Genomic DNA, 15207 nt, shown 5'->3' with positions numbered 1-15207 from the left:
TTGGATCTGTTAAAAGATATGAAAAGATTACGAAACGTTATGATTTATTTCATAGCTAGTGAAGCGTGGGCACCCATTGAAAATAAATAAAAATGAAAATGAAATTTTTAAGTTTTACGCCCACGTTTATGCCAGCTAGGCTCAAGGAGACGATGATGATTAGTAATGAATGAAATGATGGAAAGAAGAAAGTGAGAGGAAACAGGAGGACCCCGAGGAAACCCACGCACACGGTGTTTGTCCACCAGAAACTTCATTTGACACGAGCTGGGATCGAATCAGGTACCCGAAGCACCAGAGGTGAACGCTCTACCACTGAGCCACCGCGGCCCCTGAAAAGAAATAAAGGTCATCGCGTATGTTGTACACTATCATCATACTTACATGAAGGTAAACTATATTACATTTAGAAACATACATTGTATTTCTGTTACTATTGGCACATTGTAGAATTTATTATCCCTTATATCCAAAGTAAAATGTACCTATGAAAAGCATAAGAATTCTGAAAATCCAGACTGGCAAGACTCTTGCAAGCCAGACCAAGACCAAGACTGGGTGTGTAAGACCAAAACCAAGAGTTCCAGTGCAAGACCAAGACGATGATTGGATGTGCAAGATCAAGATCAAGACCAAGATCCCATTTGCTCATCGCTACATCAATAATTTCAACAACGTTGTTCATATAATGAAAAAATTCATGGTCTTGTTGATATAAGTCAAAGTATGTTTGATGATCCATCGTTTTAACGAAACCTAGTGGTATGTGAACCTTTCTCTCTACTTCTACGAACAGTTGTGTATACGAAATTGAGTTGTGTCGTAATATGGCCAAAATTGGAAGAGAATCTGAAACATGCTAACTTATTGTTTTTATTCACGTGAACCAGTTAAATAGTGTGAACAACATGAAAATAGTATAAAATGCGGAAGATATACTGTTAACTAAGAATCGAAGCAAGCACATGTTCAAGTGGTTATTTTGAGAGAAGAGATTTATTCTCTGCGAAAAATCGTTCAGTGATCATTTGGGGAGTAGTGTGTCAGGCTCTACAAAGCTAGTCAAAAAGTGTGTAAATATTGCAGGTACTGGTCGTCCACGCATTGATCGTCCAACAACAATTTTTAAGGACAAGTTCAGTGGAAAAACAAGTGAATGGAATAAACGTTAATCGCTTCGGAGGAACCAATAGAACTATGGAAGAACTATTTCCAGTCATTATCAAATAGGACGGTAGAATAGTACTTTCATATCTATGGTCCTAGGGATAAACTATTCATTCAAGCAGGAAACATTACAAAAAGATACTCCCGTATCAAAATCAAATAAAATAAAGATAAGAAGGATTAACAATAGAAAAGGGCATTTTAGACCGATGAATCTAATTTTTGCCTTCCAATGTTTGAAGTTCGAAGTCGTCACGAAGGGATCTTTCACTTCAATTGCGTAATACCTACAGCAAAACACTTAAAAGGAACGTCACTCTTTGTCGATGCTTTGCAGACATCCAAGTTTATTATTTTTATTTCGAATTAATGAAATAATGGACAAAACGTGTTACCCAACGTTTAATTGAGGAATGGAATTCCATTACGAACGCGGATTTCGAGCAGCAACTCTGTACTATAACAGTATTACCATCCCAAACATTCTTCCAAGCTATGCAATAATTATCTGTAATACAAAAAAAAAAAAAAAAAAAAACGTTTACGTCACCAGCAATTCGAATCATTGCCACAATCACCGAATTTTTTTACTCATGCACTGAGAAAAATGATTGAGTTGAAATTGACCCTATTGGTGCATATTGTAATCCAACCAGGTGGCTAAAACTGCTCCGACCGAAATACTAACACTAAATGGCCTAAGTGTGTTACTTAGATTTTTTATTCAAAACGAGCGTTTTTTTATGGGTATGGAAATAGGGTTGTAAGTGAGTTGGATAATTCTCTATTCATCAATTATTAAATGATTTGGAAAAGATGGTACTCCTACTCCCTGTCCTTAGAGGGTTACGCCCTCTCTTTGACATAGATGTCGGTTGATTTAAGTTGATTGTTAACACTGTGAGATGATCAAAGTCAGTTATATAAACATGAGGAAAAGTGAGCATACAAAACTAGGTGCACTGATAAATATTATTATTATTAATAAGAATAATAATAATAAACAAAATTTAGAATATGTGCAAATATATATACACGAGGTGCAAAGGTATTCATATGATGGAAAACAAAATGTATGACAAATGTAGTAGAATTTAGAGCGATGATGGTGAGGTATGAGATGAAGTGCTAAGACGACACAAACACACTGTATTACCGAGACAGTTGCAGTGTTAAATCTTCTGTTGCGGGGCGACTCGAGATTGATGAGGACTGGGGGAAGCCCTTGTTAATTATGAGGATCACGTGCTAATATGGAAAAATATGAGGAAGATGATCATTAATGAGGTAAATGTCATAGATTTTCCCTTCATCAGCAGTGAGATGTGCATTTTGGACAAACAGAGATACTAAGATGTTTAAAGATGGATGCTTTTACCGAAATATAGAATCAGTAAGAGCATCAGTCTGCAAAATGTCCAAGAATAAAGGATGACCTGTTTGTGTACGTGAAGTTATGTACCTGAGTTCTGCGAGGTGTTTTGTAATTAGTGAAAAGTCCATATACTCATATGTGAGCCATGTAGGGTAAGGAAGCTTAATACGATAGGTCAGCCGAATAGCACGTCGCTCCATTATGCGGAGTTTTTCGAAATATGACGCAGAAGCATTTCTCCAGGCCGTGTGTCCAAAAGTGAAGATGGGACAAAGGAACGCCTTATAGGTATGAAGTATCACTTCAACTTTCAGACCCCAAGTTGTGCCTGTGAGACGACGCAATAGATTTAACTGAATGTTAGCCTTAGCTTTTAGCTTTTTCAGGTGAGCACTTCTAGTGAGCTTGAGTCGAAGACCACGCCTATGTAGGTAGCAGTAGGGGTAGGGCATACTCGGTACCCATCAACATTTACTTGCAAGAGATTTGGATTTCTGTAACTCTGGAACGTCTGTTCGGAGTCAAGAATACGATTGCTTGCGTCCTTTCTGTGTTAATAGTTAAATGCCATCTGTTGCACCACTTGATGTGACTATCGAGAGTTCTTTGTGAAAGAGTATTAAGTTGTTTGATAATTTTACCAAGAGCGAGAAAAGGTGTGTCGTCGGCGTATTGAAAAGTAAAAACATTGTGTGGAACTACAGGGATGTCAGAGGCGTAAAGGATATATAATAAGGAGCCAAGAGCTGAACCCTGAGGAACTCCAGTTAGCGGATAGATAGGCAAAGATAGAGCATTATAGACTGTAACATAAGCAATGCGATTTGTAAAGAAAGAATATACTATTCTCAAATAGCAAAGTGGAAACTTGAATGATTTTAAATTAAGCCGTATGCCAAACATTATCAAAAGCCTTTTCCAAATCCATAAGAATGAGGCAAGAAGAAAGGTTTTATTATATTAGTTAGTAATTATGGTGCTGAGACGAAGTAGGAAACCAGGAAACTAGGAAACAGAATGTACGGGCTTGTTTGGTTTATGGAACATGCACATTTTTGACTTTTCAATCTGGGGGATGAGAATGAAATTATATATCGCCACCAGTAGTAGTAGAAGTGATTGCGGGGCTTCTTTATATGTCGATAACATGTTATCAACCCCAGGAGCTGTGTTGTTTCTCCGTTTGACTGCAATGTGGAGTTCATCTGTAGTAATGTGTGCGGTGAGTAGATGTTACAGATCAATGGAAAATACATTAATACAGAGTCAGTCCTTAAAGTAGTAGGACTGAGTCAATTAAAAAAAATATTGACAGAAATAACACTTACGCTTAATACTCTTCGAAATATGATCCTCCTACATCCACACACCGCTGTCAGCGGGATTTCGTTTTCATACGCTACCTGGAAGGCGGGAACTGGAATGCTGTTCAGCTGCCTCGTCACGGCCTGTTGTAATGCTTCCACCAAACCGTGATGATGCCCTTTCAGGGTGGTTTCGAGGCGAGGGAAGAGGAAAAGTCTGGTGGTGCAAGGTCGAGACTGTAGAGTGGCTGAGGCAAGGCTGCAATGTTGTTGGGCCAGATACGCTACCACTCGGAAGGCTATGTGGCTCGGCACATTGTCATGATGTAGTCGCCAGGAATTGGCGATGGCTGAGCGGACGCGGACGATGCGTTTCCTCAGCCGTTTCAGGACCTGAAGATAAAAAACTGCATTGACAGTCTGTCCTTGTGGAACAAATTCCTTGTGAATCGAAAAAGCAAATGGGCATGCTTTTCACTTTTGATTTCGTCATGCGCGCCTTTTTGGGGAGTGGGGAATTTCGGGTGTGCCATTCCGCGCTTTGACGTCTGGTCACAGGGTCATACTCAAACGTCCCCAGTCACCACATTGTCTAACAAGTTTGGATTTTCACTCACTTCTTCGAGAAGGTCCTGGCAGATATGTTTGCGAACGTCCTTTTTCTCGCCTGTCAGCACTCACTGCACCAACTTTGCACAAATTTTCCTCATTTGCAATTGTTCGTGCACAATTTCGTGAACTTGGGTTTTAGCAACGACAAGTTCATCGACAATCATGCGAACAGTTAATCTTCGGTCATTGTCCAGCAAATTCTTCACTCTTGCAACATTTTCCTCCGTTTTGGAGCTCGAAAGTCGTTCTGACCGTGCAGCGTCTTCAACTTCTTCTCTCCCCTCAATAAACAGCTTGCTCCACTCAAACACTCTCGATCTTCTAATAGCGTTATCACCGTACGCCGTCTTGATTATTTCATGAGTCTCTTTCCCAGTTTTACCGAGCTTCACGCAAAATTTAATGGCGTAACGCTGTTTCAAAAGATTGGCCATGACGCAGCGTGACGAGGGTCACTCGCAGAGGTTACGATGACGAGCGATCTTTACCTTGCTATGGCTGGCAGCCTACTGGCGCTGCTTCCTGTCTTTCCTTAGACCCACCTCAACCAACAACAGGTGGAGTAACCGCCGTCAGTCTGTAAAAAGAAAAGAAAAAGATCTCTCCTACTACTTTAAGGACTGACCCTGTATGTTCCTCATATAATAATGTTTCAAGTAGCAGCTTATGTTGTGAAAATGATCGAGTATTAACGAATAGGGAAGTAACTCCATGAAGTAGAGTAACATATGCATGGCTTTAAACAGCAGTTTCCAGAGGTAAAACGTAAAAATGAACATAATTTTTAAATAAGTTGCATGAAGATTGACGTGAAAAATTTATTTTGCGGCAGAGGTAATGTGGTGTAAGATGTGAGCACGCTGAAATGGAAATATATTTTGTAAGAGCAAACAGATATAACGAAGAAGGTCTTCGACGGTTAGCGGAAGTAATATGTATTGAGTCGGTTGAGTTGTTTTCTCGGCAGTTTTTAGTGGTACTGTCAGTTCTGGATGCTCAGCAGTTGGTGCTGGTTTAGCTTTGTAGCGGTAACTGTAGATAGAATAAACCCCACTTCAAGTGTTGCATTTCTGTGGCCATTGGAGATTTGGACACGCCTTAGTTTCCTGAGTAATACTCGCATTTAGAGATATTTGAACTGTTAGTGGTAGTATGATCATTGTAACCCTGACATTTTTCACAACGAATTGGTAACGGTTCTTGAGTTTTGGATGGTTCAACTCTGTGGATTTTGTTAGAGATAGTCGTACCATATCGCAATAAGTGGTCAATAGTGTCCTGTCGCTTACAAAGAACACGGATCGTGTATGTAGGACCATTATTATTTCGAATGCGCCAGACACTGGGAACAGTCATATGAAAACATGAAGGACGTAGGTACAATAGCAAAGGAGATAAAAATTCGGAAGCTCGTACCACTCTCCACTCTCCTTGTATATTTGTCGTCTACCTTCACGTTGTCTGGCAGCCTTAGCGAAGCCCCTATTAGCCACAGGACCATGAACTATAGCTCGTTTTAAAGCTTATAGAACACAGATTCCAACTAGGTAACTTTTGTGTGTCACTGTGCTCAACTTGTAAAAAAAGAAGAAAATTTAAAAAAAAAATTAAAAAAGCCATTTTAAGTTTGTGGAGCTCTGGCAACACTGTTGTTTGTCTTACGCAGGGGGAGCACAAAAGTTACCTGTCTGAAATATGTGTTCCATATGCTTTCCAAAGAGGTATAGTTCTTGTCCCTGTGACAATTAGGGGTGTCGCTAGGACTGGCAATGTGACGACAGTCCATCGAAAATAGGTACAGTGTGACCATCGGAGCTAGAAAGTTCAGAGATTTTATCTCTCTTGCTATTCTATCTACGCCCTTCATTTTATTATATGAGTGTTGCCTATGTATGGCGTACATGTGAGATTATTTCTTCCTGCGTACGAAAAACAACATTGTTGCCAGCGTCCCACAAATAAAAAAATAGTTTTACGTCCTAATTTTTTGTTTTCTTTTTCTTCTTCTTTTACGTGTTGGGCACTGGTGACGCAAAAGTTACCTCGTCGGAATTTGTGTTCCATAAGCTTTTCAACGAGGTATGGTTCATGCCCCTGTGATAATTATAAGGGATGCTAGGACCGCCAACGTGAAGGTCTACGATTTTCTGCTCCCCACCCCTTTCCCCTCCCTCAAGTTGTCAACCACGCTGCGGGGTGACGACATCGCTTTTCACGATCACTATAGCGCGTATAACAAAAGTCAGAAATAAAATTGCGTTGGGCTTTCGATGCATGCTCAACCCCCCTCAGATCCCGGCCTACCTCATCAGTTACATCCCACAATTCAATATGGTGTGATACTGATGTTCCTGCTCCTCTCAAAAGCGCTCTGTTTTGGCCCAAGGACAAACCGGAATTGTCCGAAAGAAAGAAGGAACGGATTCCTACAGTTGCTACATCTGAACAATACCGACTGTATAGTGAATCAAAACTTAAAGAAAAAGCCAGAATTCAGGAGTAGAAGTTACAGAGAAAACTTGTGATGGAGTTGAGAGAGAAGAAAAACGACAAATAAAATAAACAGAACAAATAAAAATGGATTGTAAAAAGCAGCACTACAAAGAGAGAGAAAAAAAGAATCCTTAAAGAAATTTGCTTTTGTGTTTTGTATTGGAAAATGGTACCGGTACCTTTCAAAATAGCCTTTTGCTTTATTGTTTATTTTTTCAATAATGAAAGTGGTATATATTATCACCAATTGTTCCCAAACATATGCAATTTCTTATGAATATTGAGCTCTTTACATTTCGTTTCCACACAAGTACAGGTTTTGCTTAACGTTTTTTAAGTGCAAAATAAATTAAAAAAATCGTACCCTCAAATACTGGTAACGTATTATGCAAATTACACCTCAGTAGGTTAGACGTCAGAATTTGCTGATTTCTCTTGTATGTCCGTCACTGTGTATCCATAACTGGGGCATCCACTGTTTTTTTATGTTCATCACTGGTTGCAAGAATAGGCTTACAAGAACAACCAAAATAGTAAGTACATTCTACTAATTTTCTATAGCAGTAATGACTACGATTTAATAGACGCAAGTGTAAACTATGCCTACCACTACGAGAAAACTAAATTACTATAATTATCTTCCATCTACAACATATTTTGTCAAAAGTGTTCTTAATAGTGTCCATGACGGGTGTTTCCCTTATATACAGGGGCGTTCCGAAGGCTCATAACGTGGGGGAGGTGTAGTGCGTTAATATGCCGAATGTATAAGTATGATGTAACGAATAACGAAAGGCACTCATTAGTTTATCTTGCAATAGAAAGATCCCCAGAACCACCTTTCTGGAGTATTATCTGTTTGCCGTATGGTTACGTAAAGAGTCTTGTACATTATTTGTTTATCAGTACACAGTTTGAGATCACAAAAGGAGCTTTCAAATTGTATGTATATATATATATACCAAATACATATACACATATACCAAATACATCTCGTAAGACCGTATTATTTCACTTCTGCTTTACACATTCTTAACACAAAAAATATTCGATAATGCTACTATAAAAAGAAACCACTACATAGAAATTAATATTATAAAGGAAGAAGTACATTATGAAAAGCTCACCAGATAAATACCTTAGAGAGTGTATTACAGTTTTAAAGTTTGTATCGAATTAAGGTTTTTGTCGTTATTTTTATATCGACAGTAAAAATTCAAGAATGACAACTATTTTAAATTGACAGATAGGAGTGTGTGAACTTACCAATGTTCGAAAAATATGCATTTTCTTTTTCCAATTAAGATTTGGTTTCTTTACGATTGTACAAAATCAGCAAGATCCTATCACACTACGAGCATGTTATAATGTTACTTAAGACTTATAACAGAATTCCTTATGACGTAAAAAAAATCAAAGTGCTTTTCCTCAAAACTAGTTCGTGACAAGCGCACTTTACACACTCGCCAGCCAATGTATTACAAACTTTTGATTTTAAAATATCCTTTTTTGCAGAGTATTCATTTTTTGCCAACATATGAAATTGTTACATAAATGAACATCTTATATCCATTATATTTGAATACAACGAGTTAAAAAGTGAAATCTTGTTTCTTTAACTCTTGCACTATGTAAATTAATAAGAACAATAACATATTTCTATTCTCAAAAATAAATTTCACATATTTTTAAACAGGAAGAAGTTACACTTTTACTCAAATTCTTGAAAATAACAAGATTTACATACCGAAGTATATCTTACATTTTACAAAGAAGCACGTTTTGTTTAAAGAAATTCATGTGAACCAACAAAAAAATATTCTGAAACTCTCTGGACACGGCGTTGTTTAAGAAATTCCCATCTGTGAACAATCTGGCTTATATTAAGACTATCTACAACATCTTTCTCGCTACACAGTATTATGAGGTCATCTAGTCTCTTGTCCGTCATTGTCGTACTATGTAGTTTTTAACTAGCTTCAATTTGCTGAACGCTCTCTCATTAGACGCAACTGACACTGGGGCTGTAATAGGAAGACTACAAATGTTATTTGCCAGGGGTAGCACATTTTTCATAGTTTCAGCTGTACTCATTACACCTGATAATGATACTTCACTCACGCACTGATCACTGAGAATTTCCAACTCGGATAGCACTGCAAAAGAATCAAACTTTGAAGCTGCTGCTGGATATAAAGAAACTGCTCCTTCAACACGGCTAATATTGATATTTTCTCTCTTCATGGGTGCACTGAAAATTGAGAAAATGTTTTTGACTATTTCTACGCACTTTTTCAGATTTTTCTTGGACAAGGTAAGAAGCGTATCTAACACTGCTATAAACTCCTTTGAATAAAAAGACTCCAGAGTATGATGAACTTGCGACTCCGCGTTGTCATCCAGACGTTTAGGCGCTACACGACGACGATGATGACGATTGAAGTCAATTTCAAGATCAACACCCAAAGAGTCTGCAAACAAAATGACACTCAGAATCAGATTCTTCATGCCTTCACTATCATTCCTGATATCTTCCAATGATCTTATGACGCTTTTAATGATAACAAATGCATGAAGAATGTTTAGGTCCTACTCTTCAAGTTTCTGTGTTAAAATCTTAACCTTATACATAATATTTTTCACAAGCATTATTGTAACAATGAAGTCAAAACACAGCAACTTTTTTCAGACTAAGCGCTGCAAATTTTGTGTTATTATCAATCTGACAAGACGTAGACATTGTATTTAGAACCTTCACGACTTCATTAAGTGATGCCCAGAGAGCTCTGATTGCTTCGGTGGCCCCTGTCCAACGGGTCTTTGAAAGGCTACGCAAATGAAGTGCTACTTGGATAGTTCGCTACTTAAGAAATTAAAACGTTTTGTACTTGATGTAAAAAATACATACACATTTTCAAGGACACTAAAGAACTCACCAATAAAAGCACTTGCATCACAACTATGTTTCAGAAACGTGTTAGCTCTGTGTGCTTGACAAGGTAAGTAAGGGATTCGCGCCCTACAATTTCAGATAAATTTCTCTGTGCTCCTTTGTGTTCTGCTGACATTGCGCTGGCACAATCGTAAGACTGAAATGCTATATGGTTCAAATCTAATTCATTCCTTACAAGAACATCATAAATTGTTTTTGCAATTCCCTCACCAGTCTTGTCAGGAAGTTCAACAACTTCAAGAAGTCGCTCCTTAGCCTTACCCTCTTCATCAACATAACGAACAACAACAGAAAGACGGTCTTTATTAGAAGTGTCAGGCGTCGAATCTGCCATAACTGAAAATTTTCCTTTTTTATTTCATCAATATTTTTTTTCTTGTTTCTGTTGCAAGTAGTTCTATGAATTCATTCTGTGATTTCCCTCCCAAGTAAGACACATGATATGGACGCAAATTCCGATCATAAAGCCACTTTTTCATTACACTGCAATGCCTAGACATAAGCTGAACGAGTTGCTGAAAGTTTCCATTGCACTCATCGCCCCCACCACGAAATGCCAAACCTTGTCTTCCTAAAGTACGAGCGATGTCTATTAAAATTTTTAAAGCCTGTGTGTTGTAAACATTCTCCTCTTCCTGTCTAATTATCTCCTTTCGTTTTGTTTTACTCAATAGAATTTCAACATGAGTTGCCTTTGAAACAAAATTGCAATAGTCTTGAAGTTCTGCTTTATGTGCTTTCTAAGGAAAGTGTTGTGCCAATTTGCCGTCTTTAGACTTTCCAATGCATTTCATTCTATGCCACTGCCTTACACCTAGTCGAACCCAAGCTTCATCAGCACATTCTCTGCCAACACCCTCTGGAAAAAGATTGCAAACGAAACAAAATGCTGCGTCTTTCTCAATGCTGTATTCAATATGAGGATACTCTTTATACCATTTAGGACTGAAACGTGATTGCTTCGTTTTACTTACACTTTCATTTACTGGAAACGGCGTTAACATTGGCTGATGCGGACCAAGAGCAATTAGATAGTTTCTTTGGTTGTCTGTCGTAATCTTCTCTCTTTTCCCTGGATCTTGCTTTACAAGATCATTCAGTTCTTCATTTGGTAGAATCTTCACTTCATTTGATATGCGTTCAAGAACTTGGTTTGCACTTTGTATAAATTCAGCACATTTGTCTCGTATAGTTGTCATAAGTTGTATGCTCTTCCGAAGGAACAAGATGCGATTTGGAGAATCTTCATTTTCTATCTTAGATACTATTAATTTACATTCCTCGAAGTCACTGAGAAGCGCTGAGATGTGACCAGCACAATCCACCCAACTGCATTCGGTTTCGTTAGATATTTGAGTAGAAGAATTATGTTCATCTTGTTTTAACATTTCTTTTGTTTGACTTGTTAGAGACGGACCAAGATCACTAGTGTCTGCGCTACAACTGGGCAACACTACACTGTCAATTTCTACGCTTTCCGTTGACAACAGAGCCTCAGAATTCCCACTAACTTCTTTCACATTTAATGGAACAGTATCCTGTATTTTTCTACTATTTCAACTTTATCTTGCGTTAAAGGCCTTGAAAATGTCTGAAGATAGGGCACCAATGCTTCAGCTGGTACATAATGTTCCTACAAATAAGATAAGAAAATTCTATTGGTTTGCATACTATTTTATCCCTTTGACTACATTAGTGTTAAAGGTAAACACTAAGGCCAACAAGATTTCACTAAAATTGCAAGCAAAAAAGTTTTTAGATTTTGTGCACTCTTGGCAATGAAAATATGTTTTGGTAAAGATTTATTTTCTTCAAAAAATTCGCATACTGGAGGGTCGCGTTAATCCGAATATTAATTATTTGGTCTAGGAATTAATTCGTGCGGTTGGTACGCACACATTGAAGCCGTAGTACAAACACAAAATACATAAATACCTTAAGAAAAATATTGTCCATCGCTAGCCACCACTATCGCCCATCTGTCAGGCAATGTACGGATTCCGTGGCGAAAGAAGTCCTCATCCTTGGAAGCGATCCAGTCAGAGACCCATGTTTCGATATCTTCTGAAGAAGTAAACCGCTGTCCAATCAAATCGTTGTTCATGCAATCGAACAAGTAGTAGTCCGAAGGAGCAACGTCTGGTGAATACGGCGGCTGGGGTAAAACTTCCCATCCGACATTTTCTAAATAGGTTTTGACCGGTTTTGCGACATGTGGGCGAGCGTTATCATGTTGAACAATAAGTTTATCATGTCTGTTCTCCCATTCTGGTCGTGTTCTGGCCAGAGCTTGCTTCAAACGCATTAATTGTCGTCGATAACGTTCTCCATTCATAGTTTCACCCGGTTGCAGCAGCTCATAGTACACCACACCTTTCATATCCCACCATATGCACAGCATAACCTTTGCACAGTGAATATCTCGTTTTGGTTGTGATGGACCTGGTTTACCTGGTTTCACCCAGGCCTTTTTTCGTTTAGGGTTCTCGTAATGGATCCACTTCTCATCACCCGTAATAATTCGATGCAGAAACCCCTTTCTGCTCTGTCGTTGAAGCAGTAATTCGCAAATGGTTTTTCGTCTTTCAACGTCTCTGTCTTTCAATTCATGTGGAACCCAATGTGACATCTTTTGAATCATTCCCATGGCTTTCAAGCGTTTGGAGACTGTTGTTTTATCAACGCCTAATGCTGCTGCAAGTTGTTCCTGCGTTTGACACGAATCCTGCTCGAGCAATGCTGTCAATTCTTCGTCTTGAAATTTTTCTGGCTGTCCAGCTCGCTCTTGGTCTGCCAAGCCGAAATCACCACTTCTAAACCGTGCAAACCACTTCTGACACGTTCGCTCAGCTAGAGCATGGTCACCATACACTTCCACCAAAATACGATGACTTTCAGTCGCACTTTTCTGCATGTTAAAGTAATGCAGCAGGACACCCCGCAAAAACACTTTATCAGGCACAAATTGCGCCATGTTCACTTAACTACAAACTGGTGTTGTTGACGCTTTAATCCACTGCCCTATACTACGAACGATACGCGATGACAGGGGTTTGCAACACATGTGTGGATACACGGAACTGTGGGACGCTCCGTTCGTTGCGCCATCTCTTGTCCACCCGCACGAATTAATTCCTAGACCAAATACTCTAACTCTTAAGTCTTAACTATTCGTATTATCAAATTTTTTGGATTACCAAGGCGCCCAAAGGGCAGTCACAAATACAAATACAGTCACAAATGTCACAAATACAGTTAAAACGAATATAGGTTTAGGTTCAAGTTCAGTACAGTAGTTTTTAATAAATATTAAAACGTCATTTATTTATTTAACGATCACTCGATACGGCTCAACACGGGATATTTAACAATAACAACAACGAAGGAAAGGATTTGAGGAGAAATCGGCCAGTGCCTATTTACTAAGTATCATCCCATCATTTGCGTGGTAAGACTGATGAAAACCCTGAAAACCCCGCAGACAGAATGATCGACTGCGGAATTCGAACCTACGATCTCCCGAATGCGAAGTGAGCGCTCTTCCGACTGAGCTACTTCGGAGTGTTGTATCATTTTTTTCTGGCCTTCTTGCCTGATATATTTTATTCTTACGAAAAGTTCCGTTAGCTGTTTCAGAAAGTCATAAACATGAAAATTAAAAAAAAGTATCGACTGGTGACGACTGAAGCTCGTTTGGTCTAGCGCGTTATTTGAATTAACGTTGTTTCAGATTAAGGCGACCCGCTTGAAATATGTTATGGAAATACAGTATGTAATTTGTGCTTAATTTAATTGAATTCGTTTTCACTCCAGTTCTTCGAGCGGCTTCAAACGGATTTAGGGGTGCACCAACATGTTGTACCTTTACTTTTTTTTACCGCCGTGAACTAATACTCCATGTCGTCGATGATAGTCGTTATCAAATATTGCCTTACAATCACGGCATTCTACTTTAATCCGTTTTCGACTTCTTTTCAGGCATTGCTCCTCTTTAGATGCCATGATCACTTAAAAGTGCACTTTACAAATCACAAATACACCCTCAAATAAAATCTGAACCAGTGCTTTTCTGGCTCGAAAAAGGGAATGGACTTACAAAGTGTTAAGAAAACAATAATCCAGGTTTTATCAACATTCAGTGGCGCTGTTACTCTGACTCACTCACGGCCCTACCCGCTTGGAGAAAAACAATTAAAATCTTAATAATCAACAGTTGAAAAAGACAATGATCATCGACGTTTCAACGTAATCGACGTTTTCTTCAGAAAGAAATTTTAAAATGCAGATTTTGAAGAACAAAACGTTCATTTAGGGAATAGCGATTTTGCATTCTTGTTTTTGAATGTAAGATTGTTGCACTAGTTGACGAACACAATAGAATGTTTCTGATTCGGCCTTAGCTATGGATATAGCAGGTTAATTGTAACATAAGTAAGCTTAAAATTGTCCTAATAAATCCCGACAATGATGTGTATTTGACGAACTGTTTCATATTGGACGAATGGAAACGAACATTTCTGTTCCGGGTTCAACTATCGAAAATAATATTAGTTACTTTTATACCTTTCTGTTTTAAAGAAGTAATTTTAAATAGTCCTGACCAATCCCGAAAACCATGTGAATTTGGCTAACTATTTCACAGTGTATATTAACGGAATGAAAAAGTTAATAAAATATAAAGCGTAATTGCCGAATTGGCAATAAATTTGACGAATATTTTTCTATATGGGTTACCGAAACCATAAATTATTCTTGATTAATACAATTTTGAATCTGATTAAACGTAAAAATAGTGTTTACTTCCATTTCATTTTCCAAAGTTTCAATGTTAAATCCTCACAATCCTGAATTTGCCGAATGGGTTTTGAGTGGGGGGTGTTACACTCCCCAGACACCCCTCTAGGTTCGCCCCTGCTTATATGTGTATTATGTAGCACCTTGACGTATCTTGATTAATTTTGTGTAATTTTATATTATAATGTTTAAGAGCTTCACTCTTGTGAGAGTTGTTATTCTCAAAGGAGGTTACGATCTATTTGCTTCTATTGAAAGTGTATTTTGTTTCATGTGTGTGTTGTAATGTAAATGGAACGAATAGTAAGTGAACATGCTAAATATTTCTTTTTCATAAATTTTATTTTGAGAGATAATTTGTTAATTTAGGTATTCCGCGACCTTTATGGTACCGCGAGCTGGCGTTTGAGAAACTGTGATAAAATAATATTTTGTTTTCTGCATTTTCCTTCGTTTAAAATGTTCATACAAAGCACTCGAAAATCCTGGACTTCTTCCTGTGGGTGTAT

General features: G+C 38.2%; 1 pseudogene; it reads right to left on the bottom strand.

The window, feature by feature from the left end:
* Positions 1-4523: 4523 nt before the first annotated feature.
* Positions 4524-4892, bottom strand: LOC145679189 (protein GVQW3 pseudogene; annotated as a pseudogene).
* Between the last annotated feature and the right edge of the window lie 10315 nt (positions 4893-15207).

The sequence above is a fragment of the Thermobia domestica genome, chromosome 1 (genome assembly GCF_964235325.1).
Source record: "Thermobia domestica chromosome 1, izTheDome1.hap1.1, whole genome shotgun sequence".
Classification (NCBI taxonomy): Eukaryota; Metazoa; Arthropoda; class Insecta; order Zygentoma; family Lepismatidae; genus Thermobia; species Thermobia domestica.
Note: the sequence above shows the minus strand (reverse complement) of the source record. Positions and strands in the feature narration are given on the sequence as shown.